Below are 14,769 nucleotides of genomic sequence, written 5' to 3'. Positions count from 1 at the left end.
AATAAACTAGTGAATGATGGATCTGTAAGATGGATAGGTCAAGTGGAAAACGTTTCAAATGTTTCCATTGTTCCTGTTGTTTGAAATTGAATTGGTGGGGTGAGAATGTTGATTTATGTCTATGAAGCATGTTTAATTTGCAAGGGCGTGAAACATAATAATTTGAGCTGCAAACAAATACTTGTTTAGTCCCAACAAGAGTAAACAGAGAAACATCAAAGTGGAGAGCCCTCTTCAAGACTGGTGGCCTTTCCATTGCCAAGCCTCCTTTACAAATGAGAGGAGGAGGGTCTTCAGAGATGGTGAGTGTCTTCCTGAGGACCAGAAGGGCAGTGAATTTGCAGCAGCCCCTCCTACTCACTGACAGATCAGAAGGGACATGCAAGATCCCCGAGAGAAGGAGGATAACACTGTGTCGGCATCTCAGACACTGCTGCAGCCTCGGTCTTTGGGATTCAGAGGCTGGTGAGGGTTTTTGCATGAGAAACCGTCACCTTCAGTGCTCCTTGACTCCTTCTTGTCTCTCAGCTTTTGTTTTATTGTTTTCTATGATTTCCAAATACAGCAGAGGACCTTCATATTGTTTTGTTTGATAGCCTATTTTTTACTCTCTTGCATCATACTTTCCAGGAAGCTCTGTTTTATTTCACTTTACTTCTCTTTTATCTTTTCACCTTAAATGCAGAATAGTCTGGGGGAGAAAAGAGGCACATAATGAGGACAACGGGTCTTCAAACCAAAGTACATACCATCTTGACTCCAGCTAGCCCTGCATCAGCCATTTTATATGCCCTAAACCACAGTTGCATTGCTGACCCCTAATGCCACAGAAGAGCTACAGGCACAGGCTTTGTCACATCCACCTCAAGTCCATTGTGGCTCTACCTCTTCAGCTGTGACCTTGGGCAAGTTGCTTTCCCTTTCTTAATACTCAGTTTCTTCACCTGTGAAACGGAGATGATCATTACTTATGTCCGTATTCATGGGAAGGTCAAAAGAAAAAACGGAATGTGCATAGCATCATGGCTAGAATGTAGGTAGTGAGCCTCTAATAATAAGTGACAGGTGCCATCATCATGATCCCCCACAGTGACCATATCTGCAGGCCAAATGCACCAACCTTGCCAGAAAAGCTGTGATGGGAACAAATGCAGCTGTCTTGTTATCTTGCTTCAAACTCAGAGGATACATTTTATATTCCCCAGTAACCAAATGCCATCCAGTTTTCCTGAACAACCCATTCCACAGCTAAAAACTAAAGAGTCACAGGTTTGGCTCAGAAATGAATCTTCTGGTCACACTTTCCAGGCCTGATTCTTGAGAATTACCCATTAATTTTTTAAATCCCTTTAGAATATTTGTGCAGAAGCCACCACTGAAAGTCTAAGACTAAAGCTCCCAGATCCTTTGCTAGGGCCTCCCTCCACAATGCATCTGATTATATTGTCTTCTCCTTTCCAGATAAGGATTTTTCTAAAGATCCTTCTGTATGTGGTTCTTCTCTACCCTATTCTCTAAGGAGAACTGGAAATATTGACCAGGGCTGGGATTAGCCTTCTCTCTGTTTCAGGCAGGGACAGTTCTATCCATGATAAGTTTCCTCTCCTTCCAAAGTACACAGTCCTTAGCATGTTTAATGAATAGAGTCCTGGGTAAGATTCCAACTTTCCAAGATTAAGAATGTGCTTTGCTTCCTGACCCTGTCAAGCCCCAACCCTTCTCAAGAATTTTCCATGTGCCACAAATCAACTAAATAAAGGCTCTTGATCTCCACATGCACTGGCCAAGAGGACAAAGCCTAAATTGGCTACAGTATGAGGCTCCTGGACCTGGGACAGCTTGGCCCAGTCCAGTGATAATTTCACCAAACACACTTCCTAATCAGTTTTCTCTGTTCTTCTCTTCTCTCTCTCAGAAACTCTTGCCATTTGAGGGTCTGGTCTACTTGGCACCCTTACAGTTTTTTGCTACTGTTCTCCACGCCCATTGTTCATGTCATACCATATTGCCAGAGTTGCTCACTCTGCTTAAAGAATGGCATTGTTTGCCACTCCCCAGGGGCACACTGGTTTAGAACATCTGCCAGTTATCTTGGCAGAAGGAATCATCTGAATGTTTTGGCTCAGTGTTATTTAATCCTAAATAGTCAGCTGCTGCCTTAATCTTGAGGACAAATTAGGTTCAGAAGACAGAGGAATCTAGTGACTGAAATGAGGAGGTCGCTTCATCTAGATGAGGGCTATTTACCTTCACCCAGCTTTCTCCCAGGCTGTCTCAGCACTCCCTGTACTATGTGGAAAGCTGCTGGTGGAAGGCTGTGTTGTGTGTCAGCATAATAGCAGGGGATCAAGGCTTGGTGTTGCCTGTAACTCTCCAGGTGGCCTGGATCAAACCATATCACCTTCATGGATCTCAATTCTCTTTTCTTTTTCTTTTTTTCTTTTTTTTTTTTTTTTTTTTAAGACAGAGTATTTCTCTATCACCCAGGCTGGAGTACAATGGTGCGATCTCAGCTCACTGCAACCTCCACCTCCCAAGTTCAAGCAAGCGATTTTCCTCAGCCTCCCGAGTAGCTGGGATTACAGGCACCTGCCACCATGCCTGGCTAATTTTTGTTTTGTTTTTTGTTTTGTTTTGTTTTGTTGAGACAGAGTCTAGCTCTGTCACACAGGCTGGAGTACAATGGAGCAATCTCAGCTCACCACAACCTCCGCCTCCTGGGTTCAAGCGATTCTCCTGCCTCGGTTTCCAAAGTAGCTGGGATTACAGGCACCCGCCACCAAGCCTAGCTAATTTTTTGTATTTTTAGTAGAGATGGGGTTTCATTATGTTGGCCAGGCTGGTCTCAAACTCCTGACTTCGTGATCCACCCGTCTCAGCCTCCCAAAGTGCTGGGATTACAGGCGTGAGCCACTGCGCCTGGCCAATTTTTGTATTTTTAGTAGAGACAGGGTTTCACTGTGTTGGCCAGGCTGGTCTCTAACTCCTGACCTCAGGTGATCTGCCTGCCTCGGCCTCCCAAAGTGCTGGGATTACAGGCATGAGCCACCGCGCCCGGCCTCAATTCCCTTTTCTATAAAGTTGAACTGGCGTAGTAATAAGGTCCTGTTTAGCCTGCAACCATTCTCTGAATTTTACTACTCAGAGCCCATTGAACTAGGACCAATTGATCTGGTTAATTTGCCTCTGAAACTGGGCATGGAATATCGGTGCACATCATCTTAGCATACATGTCCCTAACTGAGGGTCGGAAAAACAAAGAGTCTGAAGAACAAGATAAAAGCTTCATGAAGTCACTCCAGTGTGGCTTAGCCAAGGTAGGATCACTTTGGTTTGGCACCATCATAAGCTGGCAAAATAATACAGTCTTCAGTTTCTAAGCCTCCTCATTTTAGAAGACATCTCTGCAGTGCATCCCCACTGCTCATTATTTTTTCAAGCTGTGTCTGCTTCACTTGCTTAAGATAAAAGCCTACACAGTGTACCATCCAAATATAGGTCCACGGCAGTCCAGAGAGAAGACAGCCTGAGGTTTATGGTGACAGGACATTTTGAATACCTAACAAATGGGCTGTATCATATCAAAGCCTACCAGTCAATATTAGCAATGAAGGGAAATGAAAGTAAGGTTTGTTGAGGGAACAGGAAGTTTCCTGTACTGTTTCTCCCCTTGCTGGAAAGCAATTGTGATCAATACCAGGTGCAAATCACATTGCTTGTAAGAAAAAAGCATTCATGATTATATTTCACAAGCACCACACCACAAATGTACTTATGTATATTTTGACTTTTAAAAGTGAGCAGTGCTTTATAAATCCCATCCTTTTTTTTTTGTTTGTTTGTTTTTTTTTGTTTTGAGTTGAAGTCTTGCTCTGTCACCCAGGCTGGAGTGCAGTGGCATGATCTCGGCTCACTGCAACCTCTGCCTCCCAGGTTCAAGCAATATGGAGTCTTGCTCTGTCACCCAGGCTGGAGTGCAGTTTCTCACCTCACAGTTTCTCAGTCTCAGCACTGTTGACATTTGGGGACAGATAATTCTTTGTTGTGGGGGCTGGCCTGTGCAGTCTAAGATGTTGAGCAACATCCCTGGCCTATACCCACTAGATGCTAGTAGCACACACACTCCAGGTTGTGACCACCAAAAAATGTCTCCAGATATCACCAACTATCCCCCACAGAAGCAAAAAAAAAAAAAAAGACAAATAAACCAACCTGCGTGAGATCCATCAGCCGGGGATCTCCCCAGCCAGGTATCCAATTATTTGGATCCACCAAATAATTCTCATATGAAGGGAATATGCAGGAATGGAACTTTTCTTCCAGAGCAGCTCCCTCACTTTGGCAGTTTCCTCCCACCCTCCCCATGTTTTCATATTTCTAGGCAAATGTATCCTGAGAATTGAGGCAGTTGTAGATAGGGCCTCGCGGGAAGCAAACTGCCAATTCTCCTTGGTGTAGCAAGCATGGACCATTTTGCAGCACCTTCCCCTGAACTTGCCACATTGTCCTAAGTGAATATAACAATGAAAATACACAAGAGGAACATGCCACATTTAGGTTGGAGAGCATTTTGACATCTCCATTTTGTTAATTCTGTTCTCTCCGCAGAAGCTGTCATCTGTAGACACGTACCAGAACAAACAGAATAATTGTTAACAGCACAGTATTTTTTCTTATTTTGGTTACTGTTTGGTCAGAAAATATCTCAGACAGACTTTCATAATTAGAAATGTTTATATCTTAAGCTGTGATCTTTTTTCCAAAAATTATGCCTTTCAATTTCCCAAGCATCAATGTTCAGACACCATTGCTCCATGGGCGAAATGAGACAACCCTATTCATGTAGACATAATGTCCTTAACATGCTTTTTCAAATTTTGGAGACAAGGTCCCACTGTGTCACCCAGGCTGGAGTGCAGTGACCCACTGCAACCTCCACCTCCCAGGCTCAAGCAATCCTCCCACCTCAGCCTCCTAAGTAGCTGAGACCACAGGTGTGTGCCACCACACCCAGCTAATTTTTTGTATTTTTGGTAGAGATGGGGTTTTGCCATGTTGCCCAGGCTGGTCTTGGACTCCTGAGCTCAAGCAATCCACCCACTTCAGCCTCCCAAAGTGCTGGGATTCCAGGCATGAGCCACTGCGCCCAGCTGGGCTTCTAAAGAAAAATGCCCTTTCCCCCATTCATTTTCAAAGAGAGATTATGCTTCTTGAAATGGTTTTTGCTGAGGAAATAGATGAACCTCTCTCAAAGCAATAGTCCTGCTGAAATCGCCCATAGTAATTACAAGAGTTCCCATTTGCCATCAGGCTGGTCGACCCATCCTGAGGAAGATTCCAAGCGCAGCACTTCCCTTAAACTACCTTTGTGACTGTGACAAATGCTTTACCTCTCTGGGCTGCAATTGCCTCACCTGTAGAAGATAGCAAAGGTGTTATGAAAGTAGCTACCTATTTACTATCTGTAACTTTGGGTAACATCTTTTGCTCTCTCAGCCGAGGTTTTCTCATCTGTAAAATGGGGCTAATCACAGCGTCTCCTTCACAATGTTGTTGTAGTGAGTAAATGAAACAATAAATGAAATGGCACATAGTAGGCCCTCTAGAAGCATTGTCACTCAATGTCATAAACTCAGAATTATCCCTTTGTCAGTTCTAAATGATTTGGCAACCTTTTTAACCTTCTAGATGGCAGCGAAGAAACAGATTGATTCTTTATGACCTCAGTTGCTTTGTTTTTGCCTTCTTTTTAAGTTTGGCCATTTGGAAGCAGAGCCCATCATAAATACTAACCTTTTTAAAAATCATCTTCAGCAACCAATATGGGAAACAGAATTCTTCCTTGCACAGCTGTCTCTTGTTTGGTTAATTTACTAGATTAAAAAAGGAGTCTTAATTAGAAAAACAGCTCTTAGTGTTTGAGGTATAGGGTGCAAATATCAGAATTTGAAACAGCATTGAGATTGAGCAATAAATTTTTGTTGTATACCAAAAACGTATGTTTTCAATTAAAAGATTATGGGACGAAGAATCACAAGACCCATCCCAGCTCTTCCTCCATCTCAGTCACTTTGAGCAAGAATGTGACCTCTCTGAGCCGTATTTCAGCCCATGGAATCTAGTTTGTTGTTTTCTTTTTGTTTTTGTTTTTGTTTTTGTTTGCCTGAGATGATCATCTAAGCCGTCCAGTGTTGACTTCCCATAAAGGGTGTCGCATGCTCAGCTAATCTCTACTTGGGCCTGGATTCTGATTTTGTCATTTATCCACTGTGTGATCTTGAGCAAGTTGTTTAACCTTTCTGTGCTCCAGTTTCCTCTGCAAAAAAATGAGAATAACATTCTACTTCATAGAGTTATCATGAAAATTAAATGAGAAGTGATCAAAATGAGTGCCTAACATATAGTAAGCATACATAAAATGTTAGCTATTGCTTTTAGTATTTTATTGGCTGTCTTTAGAGGAGAAACTGACAAAAAAAGAAAGTATAATCTGAAATCTTGGTGTTTGGATTTTTACATTTGATGAACCAAATTTACCAAACTAACCACTTAGGAAATAAAGACATCAAATACACTGTCTTTTAATTTCTACACGTATAATTTCCCTAACCTACAATTCATCAACTACTACTTTCCCCTCTGATTTCTGAATAGGAAAATCATGGCTCTTATCACTATATGGTGTAAGTTAAATCCCACCAACATTTCACTTGGGTAACCACATGTTTAACAAATTCTGTCTACTTCATATGGAGACTGTGCCCCTGGAACAGAATATCTCAAACATGAATGTGCATGTGAGTCACATGGGAATCTTGTTAACATGCAGATTGTGATTCACCAGTTCCGGAGGCAGAAATCCCACATTTCTAACAAACTCCCAGGAGATGCTGATGCTGCAGGTCCTTGGACTGCACTTTGAGTAACAGGGCTGTAGATATTCACAAGCCGTTTGAGCATGGAGGAGGCAGGGGGCACACCTGGCCCAAGTAGGGATCAAGCAGGTTGGAGAGAGGCAGGCCTGCAGGAACTGACTGCCAGAGCCCCTCTCCAGCCCCAGCCTCGCCAACTCTAATTTAAGAAATTGAAATGTTCAAGGGGAAAATAACAGGAAGGCATGGAAAAGACAGTCAAAACCCTACCTGCTTCTCTTCATTTTCCTAAACTGTTAAAAAAAAAAAAAAAATCATAGAATAGATTACACCAAGCAATTTGACCCATCTGCAGTTCTAAATTATCTTCCACAAGACAGGCAGGTAGAAGACAATTTAATTCTCCCTTCTCTGCTGTTGGGACTGTATCATTGAGGTACAGGTGCTAAAACAGACCCTCCTAGGGGAGCATTACATACCCTGCATGTACTTACGTCATACCACTAAGGCCCATTTCACAAAATATGTTTTTGGTGTATTTAAAAGTATTCTGAGGACCCGAAAATATCCCAAAAGCACCTGCTCTCAAGCAGTTCTCACCTGTGTAAAAATCTCACCTGCTATTATAACCAAGAACAAGATAGCTGTGCATGCTGTGGCAGTGCTTCTATTCCCGAACCAAAGAAAAAAACCAAACTTTTCCAGATTGAAATGTCTCTTCCCTAAATGACTCTCTGTCATGATCTTGATCCTATTTATTTTTTTACATATAAAAATTGAAAATTAGTCTCACCTGGGTACCAAAAAAAGTGGGAAATTGTAGTGCAATTCTATGAAAACCCAGAGGAGGACCTATATGTTACTCTGCTAACACTAGCATTTATTTGTGTGGATTTTGTGAATCCCCGAGTGTAATCTGTTGGAAGAATATGGGTGTTTTGCTGCCAAGTACTGAGACTTTCACAGGGTGGTGTATAACATTGATCTAATTACCCAAGTCATATTTTGTCTTTTATTTGAGAAATTATAAATCTCAAGTTTTGATTTTTGTCCACAAGTCATACCCTAGTCCTAGTTTCCAAAGTCAGAAAAGATTCACTTGTATTTTCTACCTTGAAAAGGGTTATTTCATGTTTGGGAACATAAAATGGGGCGAGTCTCATAAAGATATCTTGGGTTTTTTTGAAAAATGTGGGTTCAGACTGGCATCAAGAATAAACATTATGCTCTGAACTTTTGCTCAGGAGAAATCTAATCCTAGCAGTAAACATCTGTTCCCTTTTATGTGCATTTGTGGCTCGTTAATATGAATGTTTCTGCAACCACTGTAGCTTTTCTAATATCCTAAATGGAATCTCTGTGGCCTTTAGAGTAATTACCTCAAAGTTTGAGTCATCCAACCTAAGGACTCTCTGATTAAATCCGGTATGAATTATGGAAAATCAAATGACCATTCCTGGGGGAGGATTCCATTGTGTCCTCCGGAAAGTATTTTCCCAGTGCTCAGGGCCTCTGGTCAGTGCTCAGCAGTCAGCTTGTTCCGATGTGGTTAAATAATTTTAAGATGTTGCCTATGAACCTGGTCACTGCCATGCTTTCGTGCAGCCAAATGGAACTTACAGCGTGGTCTTTGAACACGTGTTATTTTGTTTTGCTTTTTAGTTTTGTTTCAGGTTACACTTCAGATGAATAAGCATCCCCTATAAATGTTATAAACACAAACTTTAAAATTGTTTTAATGGTTTTCACTTATCAAAAGATTATCAATCACTGTAGTTTCTAGTTTCAGAGTAATTAGTTGAGGTTTCTGCAGTCGTGATGATTGTTTTGCATTAGGATAGTGATTGCCTAATGGAATATACAGGAAAACCAGAGAAGTGGGAGCAGCCAGATAAGGAAAAGGTTTGTTTATCTCCTAGCAGCTCCCAAATCTCACCCACTTAATGGACTGATAATCCCTGCCAATGAAATAAGAGAAGGCCTCTGTGATAGCAAACTTAAATTCACCTGCATACGGGGACAGAAAAGTCCAGTCTCAACAAGATAGAAAATTAATAGGCAGGTGCTCAGTAAAAGAAAGGCAAAACCATTTAGCAATGAAAGGCAGCCTACTTGAACAAAGCGGCTAATTTTGCAAGACTTTGCCTAAAAGAAGATATTCTGAAGGCATAGTTTATGTAACTGGACAAAGGTTGAACATGGGCCTCAGCAGACCTTATTGATAAAGTCTCAGGAATGAAGCAGCAGAGTTCTTCTTGAGATGAGTACACCCTGATTAGGGATATCAAAACACGTGATCTGAGTTAGATAAAATAATGTATGAAAAGTACTTTTGGATGCTATCTGGCATGTAGTTGGTGTTCAATTGATAGTAATTTTAATTTATGGAGCCCGGTCTATGTAGCCTGACTTAAATAAATGCTCAATAAATTTGAGCTATCACTAACAGTATTATGATTATGCCCTTCAGCTACCTTGTACACAATAATGAATATGGTTCCCTCCCTATCTCATCCTCTCTATCCTCAATTCCCTTAGGAGCCAGTCGCCAGGAAGACACACCCTCCCCAGCTATGGCCCATGCCTCCATGAGTCTAACAATGACCAGAATATTTCACTCCATTTTGCAGACTTAAATTGTTGAGAATACCAAAATAGGATCTGTTCACACTCTCAAGAGCTATCTAAGTCTTCATTTGGGGAACACTAACATACACCAACAAGAGCTCAGAAATGATCATGATTGCATGAGCTTAGAATAAATAAGAAATGTATTTTAAAGGAAAAAGAACTCACCACAGACTGGAATAGTAAGGGAAAGCTGTGTGGATAGGACTGAAACTGAGCTGGGAGAGTCCAGAATGTTCGTGTAAATTGAGAGAAAGGGGAAGCATGAGAATAGATCCTACAGGCTCCTTCCCACCAGTTGAGAATTGTGGATTTGGTCTCTGTAATTACTAGTAGTAAAAAAAAAAGGCAGGGGAGGTCGGGGGAAACACTTTGAACACTTACTGTATTTCTGCACAAGGCTAGACTTTGTCCATGTGTTGGCTCATGTATTCTTCACATCAACACTGTGAGGGCTTGACACCAATGCTGTGAGGTCCTGGAACCTATAACCCTTCCATAGCAATTCTTGAATGTAGTAACAGCAAATTTCCTTTAGAAACAGCCAGCAATTTAACTTTTCACTATTTTGGAGACATCTCTCCTTCCTTGTCCAAATATTCCAAATGTACAAGTCTCATGGCATCAACTGGGGCAGAGTTCCTGCAGAGACCTACATAAATGGAAGCAAGCAGGCTCTGCAGCTTCAGGCTACTGTTAAAGGTTCCCAGGCCGGACAAAGCCACCCGGGTAGATTCAGAGGCACTGGGAAACACAAGCCAGGAGCCTGCCCTCTGGTGACCAGCTCACCCCATTCCAGATGTTAGTGGACTAACAGATTAAGTCAGTGTTTCAGAGGTCTTGGAAAGATGGCCTTGAGATACCAGCTCCGGCATCCGATACAAATGCCAAAGTAAAAACACGGTTGGTTTACACAGCCTGAGGACGAGGAAGAATAAAGCCATCTAGCTGCCCTTTCTGTCTTCCCTGTTCGCAGAGCTTGTCTAAGGCTATGCTACAGTATCTGCTGATGGCTGAGCTGCGTTTTGTTGCAGAACTTTGATACTAACCAGTTATGACTGACTCTGCCTTGCATAGAGCACATTATGGCTCAGTAAATAGAAATTCCTAAATAAATAAAAAACTGTATGTGCTCTGTTCAGTTTCAGGGGTATTTTGATCTGTTCTTATTATGTTCAATTATTTCCAAATAATATTTCTTGAGGTCCCATCATGTTATAGCATTGTGCTTAGAGCTGTGGAGATTAAGAGATGGACACATTGATTAGAGTCCAATAAGAGGGAAAAGGGTGCATGTACCATTCACATGCAAGGAGGACATGGTAAGTTCTTGCCTTATAGAAGAGACATAGACAAATATGGATAATTCAGGAGAGAGATTCAAAGAGGTAGAGCAATTTGCCCCAAACCACGGCTAATACATGTCATAGTCAGAATTTGAACCTTGGCAAGCAGAGCCCATATTCTTACCCACTATCTTTTCCTGCCTCTGAAAAGCAAAATAGGTTTCATTTTCACCAGCAGTTCTGGGAGAACAATCCTATTGGTTGTCCATGTTGAACTGCTTGTAATGATGAGTCCTCCTAGCAGACCAGTGGCTTTTGGATAAGAAAGTGGGCATGAATTATGTGCGTGGGAAATAGTTTTGTCTTTGCAAAGTTACTGGATTATGTGCCTAGGAAACAGTTTTCTCTTTGCAAAGTTATGAGAGGACAATAAATATTACTTTGGATATTGTGCTGGCCACCATGAGTGTTAAGAAAATTATATACATGTATGTAAATGGATATATCACAAGGTAAAAGGTAGCACGTGGAGGAGGGAGATACATGGGAAGTGGGATGGAAGTTTGGAGGGTGGATGGATTGCTTCAAGAAAGCTTAAATGATGAACTAGACCTTGAAGGTTGAGTAACGATCAAATTGGTGTCTTCATTATTATGTTATTTGAGCTACCAAGCTAATCAAGCCAGATATAATGATGGTCAGGCAAACCTAACAGGAAATGCTCACTTCACCAAAATTCCTCTCCCATTTGCCTTGCACAGAATCTAGGAATCCAATTTTAGAGATACATTCCTTGGGCCATGGCCCAGTGCTTTCCAGACATCCTCTTTAAAACACAACTTCTGCTATGAGGTGACTCATCCCAGGTTCTTAGCCATTAATATAGTGGTATGGAGTCATTTATCAAACTCTTTTTTGAGGGGGGTGCTCTTTAAATATCATGTTTAGAGGAGAAGAGTTTGGAGAGTAAGGCAAGGGAAGAAAAAGTCATGTGGATACATAAGTGAAGAACTTAAACTTAGTGCGTGCTTACAATGTGCAGGACAATGTACCAAGAACTTTTAATATATAAACCTATTTGGTCATCAAAACAATAGTATATTCCCATTTTACAGAAAACCCACATCTCTAAAGTTCCAGAAGCAACTTATTTTTTATTATTATTATTATTTTTTGCCTCTCTAATGACCACCTCTCATGAGGCTACCAAGAAATATAAGGGATGAGCCATTCCTTCAAATAGCTTCTGGACTAGGTCAAAGTTTACAGTCCTTGGCAACCAGAAGCAACTTTAACTGAACTATAGAAGGTCAGGTCAGGTTTTAGAGTCAGAAGACCTGGGTTTGAGTCCAGGTCCATCATGTACATCCATGTCACTTTCTAAACTCCACACATGTAAAATAGGGATGATAATTCTATCCATATCCCCACCCCCATACAAATTTGCCAAACACCTATTATTCATAAGGCTCTTTTGCAAGTGCTAGAGACACAGTAATGACCACAACAGTGCTCATCCCTGTTTCTGTCGTGCTTACATTTCCAGTGAGGACAGACAAAATAGTTCCCGTTGGTGACAAGTATGATGAAGAACCTAAAGTAAAATGATAGAGAGAAAATGGTTGGGGAGCTGGTCAGGAAAGCTCTCTCTCAAACCTCAATGACAGGGAGCTGGTGATATAAGGATTTGGACAGGGGCACTCCAGGCATAGGAAAGAGCTTCTGCAAGATGCTGCGGTGGGAATGGGCTTCCCATGTTAGAGGCAGCCCATGTGGCTGGAGGATAGAGAGAAGGGGGCAGAGCCATGGGTGAGGAGCTCAGCCAGAGGGAGGCTCAGTGGGGCCTTGAGGCCACTGTAAGGCCTGAAGATTTTATTCTAATATGGATGGGAAGTCATCAGATTATTTCAAGCACCAGAGAAATACACTCTTATTTATACTTTTAAATGCTCACTCTGGCTGCTCTGTGGAAAGTGGATTGTAAGTGGCTGAGAGCAAAAGCAAGGAGACTTGTTATGAATATAAATAAGTAATGGGAAAATTAAATGAGGTAGTAAGTACAATTTCTAAAGAACTTTCAAAGCACACATAAAACAATAGCTATTAATAGGTCATTTACTACGCATCAAACTAAGGGCAATAAGGAGAACATATCAGTTAATAGCATAAAAGGCAAAGAAGAGCAGGTGAAGTGCTTCTCTTAATTTTAGGTTCCTTGTCAATCAAGAAGTATATGTTCCCTGGATGTTTGTGAAGATAAAGTGTCTAGCTCAGTTCCTGGATCATAGTAAATGCTCAACCAAACATTACTCTCCTGTCCTGCATGATTCTAAAAAACATCAGTTGAGGCGTCTATACTGTGAGAATTCAGCAAGGCTAAACCTTATGGGTGGAAGTAAAAAAACTAAAATGGAAATTAGAGGCTTCCTACCTAATAGTCTGATGCTACACAATGATAATTCTACACACTCTCTGGGTTTACAAAGCACGTTTTACACACACACCCCTAATGCAGAATATGGTTTGCCGTCAGTCTCAGTACCTAATATGAATGGCCTTTTAATGCAAGCTAAACTCTTGCAATGAGTGCCATGAAATCCCAGCCTACGCAGCTTACCCTTTCTGACCACTTTGTCATAATCCTATTTCCTTTGCTTTAGCTCTTTTCTAAGGTATCAGCTCGCTCTTGTGTCCTGAAATACTTGAATATTTTAATCTAATTCTCTTTTTTTGATGGACAGATTTATTTTCTATCATCTTTAATGAAATTTCCAGAGATAGGATGTAAGTAGTTATGTTAATGAAATTTATGTTTGTTTCTCTTTTGCAAAAGAACCCTTTGGATCAGTGTTGTGTCAATCAAAGCCATCAGAATGATGGTCATCGAATGCAAACCTAATCATTCAAGTCTAAACTCCCTTGAGACACACAAACCAAAGGAGTTCACACGTCCCTATCTAGTTATTATTTTCTTTTGTTCTACTTATTTTTAATTCATCATAACTAATTACATTGGTTAATTGTGTTGATGTCTAGAATGGGAAGTATTGAAAGTCATATGTTAACTGGGATTCATTAAGAGTAAACGGTTCATGATTTATGTGAATAACAAAATATGATCATTTCTAGAATGCTCCCTTTTTTAAAAAAAATTACTTCTACTACTGTGTGCATTGTGTCCCAGATAATGCTCAGAACAACAGGCTTTTATTTTTAATTTTTTATTTATTTCAATAGGTTTTTTGGGAACATGTGGTGTTTGGTTTCATGAATAAGTTCTTCTGTGGTGATTTCTGAGATTTTGGTGCACCCATCGCCCGAGCAGTGTACACTGTACCCAGTGTGTAGTCTTTTATCTCTTACCACCCTGACCCTTTCTGAAGTCCCCAAAGTCCAATGTATCATTCTTATGTCTTTGCATCCTCATAGCTTAGTACCCATATGTGAGTGAACACATATGATGTTTGGTTTTCCATTCCTGAGTTACTTCACTTAGAATAATAGTCTCCACTTCCATCCAGGTTGCTATGAATGTCATTATTTCATTCTTTTTTATGTCTGAGTAGTATTCCATATATATATATATATAAATATATATATATATATATATCACATTCTCTTTATCCATGAGTTGATTGATGGGCATTTTTTGGGCTGGTTCTGTATTTTTGCAATTGCAATTTGTGCTGTTGTAAATGTGTGTGCAAATGTCTTTTTCATATAATGACTTCTTTTTCTCTGGGTAGATACCTAGCAGTGGGATTGGTGGATCAAACGGTAGACCTACTTTTAGTTCATTAAGGAATCTCCACACTGTTTTCCATAGTGACAACAGGCTTTTTGAGTAATTACTTATTTACATCCATACCTGCAATCTACAAGATAATATCTAATTAACACCTGACTTTTAAGGCTTCACTCAGTAGACCTCAAAACAATGGATGAATTTTTGAATGATAATGAAAATTTACTCTGAGGTTGTG

General features: G+C 40.7%; 1 protein-coding gene across 13 annotated transcripts in view; it reads left to right on the top strand.

Moving 5' to 3' along the window:
* Positions 1–14,769, top strand: part of THRB (thyroid hormone receptor beta) — a 365,609-nt gene that overhangs the window by 274,397 nt on the left and 76,443 nt on the right. The window lies entirely within an intron of this gene.

This window comes from Papio anubis, chromosome 2 (assembly GCF_008728515.1).
Source record: "Papio anubis isolate 15944 chromosome 2, Panubis1.0, whole genome shotgun sequence".
NCBI lineage: Eukaryota > Metazoa > Chordata > Mammalia > Primates > Cercopithecidae > Papio > Papio anubis.
Note: the sequence above shows the minus strand (reverse complement) of the source record. Positions and strands in the feature narration are given on the sequence as shown.